The sequence below is a fragment of the Dendrobium catenatum genome, unplaced genomic scaffold (assembly GCF_001605985.2).
Source record: "Dendrobium catenatum unplaced genomic scaffold, ASM160598v2 fragScaff_scaffold_134, whole genome shotgun sequence".
Lineage (NCBI taxonomy): Eukaryota > Viridiplantae > Streptophyta > Magnoliopsida > Asparagales > Orchidaceae > Dendrobium > Dendrobium catenatum.
In genome coordinates, this window is record NW_021318596.1 from 1,763,877 (window position 1) to 1,766,268 (window position 2,392).

At 34.9% G+C, this 2,392-nt stretch overlaps 1 pseudogene; it reads left to right on the top strand.

Annotated features, from left to right (window-relative positions):
• Positions 1 to 1,043: 1,043 nt before the first annotated feature.
• LOC110094118 lies at positions 1,044 to 1,716 on the top strand (annotated as a pseudogene).
• Positions 1,717 to 2,392: the final 676 nt, after the last annotated feature.

The window sequence follows — 2,392 nt, forward strand, 5'->3', positions numbered from 1 at the left end:
ATGGCCAAGTCCTTGATAAGCTGAAATGCCTTGGGGGGAGGGGCTTTTAATCATTATGGCATCTCCAACCGAAAGACAAATGCATGTTTGCAGCTATCGCGAGCTTCCATCCGAGAGTCAAACTTAAATGTATTTTTGTATTTTTTTCTCCGTTGTGAATAATGTGATGTCAATATTAATGTCGCATTATTCATATAATAGCATTTTTTATATAAAAAAAAATAGAGGAGAAAGATTCAAAGAATATAAATAAAATATTTTTTTTATGTTAAAAATTAAGTTTAGTTTGAGATGAATTACTTTTATATGAATGTTACTACTCGATGCCTCTATCCTACTTTACATGGATCTACACATCGCCTATTTTAAAAATATAAAAATAAAATATAATTTTAGATTAATGTATATGATAATTTTTTTATCGATTTTAATAATATTAACTAAAATATAATTAGCATAAATTAATATTTAAATTTTAAACTTATTGATAACTATAAATTAAATAAATATTATAATTGATCACTAATCAAATTAAATTCTAAGTATATTGATGTATTTATATTAATATATTTTAAATGACATATAGTGATTATTAATATTAACTAAATTTCCTAATTAATATAAATTATTTAATTAATACCCACTAATATTATGAAATTTGAAAATTAACAAAATTTATTAAAAAAAACACTTCTTTTATTTTGTTAATTTTAACAATTCAACTCCAAAGCCGCCACATGGATGAAGCGCTTAGCGCAATTGCTGGTTTCTCCGCCAAATTCCCAACACCTTCAGCGGCGGGAGCTCACCGGAGATGCATTGAAGGGACTAACGCCGTGCGAGGGAGTAAGATGAATTCATGAGAGACTTTTGTCCAAATGGCCTAATGCCCGGAAGTTAAGGCTGAACGGAGAAGTTGTATTTATTAAAGTTGTCATTTTTGTTCTTAAATCCTAGAACCAAACAGCCGTTCCCAGTTTAGCTGCTACCGGTGCCTGATTTGGAGCTTCGATAACCTCAATGGCGACTTCGCCGTTGACTCTATTGAGATTTGCGAGGTATGGAACTCTAACTTGGAGGAGGAACTCTCTCTCACCCACTTTATTGTCGTTGACTACCCCTTCGTCTCCATGGACATCGAGTTCCCTGGTGTTGTACTTCTCCCCATCGTCACTTCTCCAACTTCATTAACCGAATTCAATTACCAGACTCTCCAACTCAACGTAACATCCTCAAACTCATCCAACTCGGCCTCACCTTCTTTGACGCTTTAGGCCACCTCCTTCTCTTCGGCTCTCCCCCTCGCTCTTGCATTTGGCAATTCAATTTCCACAAGTTCGACGCAGCAAGGGACATCTTCGACCCCAACTGGATAAAGTATCTCCGCCGCAGCGGCATTGACTTAGAAAAGAATCACAACCTCGGAGTCTCCGCCGATCGCTTTTCCGAACTCATCAACTCTTCCAGTGTCATGCAGAATGATTCCATCCAATGGATCACTTTCCACAGTTGCTACGACTTGGGATATCTTCTCAAAACGTTAACTTGTCGCAATCTATCGGACTCTCGGGAGGATTTCTACCTCTCTCTATGTGGTTGTATTTTCCTAAAGTCTATGACATCAAGCATTTGATGAAATTCTGCAACGACCTCCATTGCGGACTAAACAAGGTCGCAGAGGATCTTGGGGTGAAGAAAGTGGGAACCTATGACTAGGCTGGATTAGATAGTTTGCTCGCCGCTACCGTCTTCAGGAAGTTGATAGACCATTTTTTTCATGGATCTATCGAGGGATACACTAGAGTTTTATATGGTCTTAGGCGTTGATTGAACATGATCCATTATTAGCAATAATAAATTAGAAGAAAAAATTAACTAGTAGTTAAAATTTTTGTAATGAAAACAAATTTGGAATTTGGGCCATCTCCTATTATTTTCATTAGTAATTTTTTGGTGGCCTACTAAATATTGGGTTTTCTATGTTTTTTTTTTTTTAATTTATTGATTTCATGACCCTAAATATATATTATCATAAGTGATTGTTTTTTGATAGAGTAGTGGATTTGAGCCCAGATGAGAGCAGGAGGAAGGTCTTCCATCGACCGTCGTCAGGCCACATGCCTGATCTCATCATAAGTGAGTTATTATACAATAACAATTTAAACTGTAATTATTTAATGAAAATCCCATCGGGTAGTGACTTTAAACTGTCGCTACTGAATGCTACAAAAATATTAATTTTTAATAGCATTTGATGTAGTACAATAGTTTTGTATCTACTTACCTAGAGCAACTAACAGCAAACTTATTACAATTATATACATCAATAGTTAGAAGATTAAGATGCTAAGGGAATTGCTCAATAAAGTAATTAACTTAAGAAATGTATTAT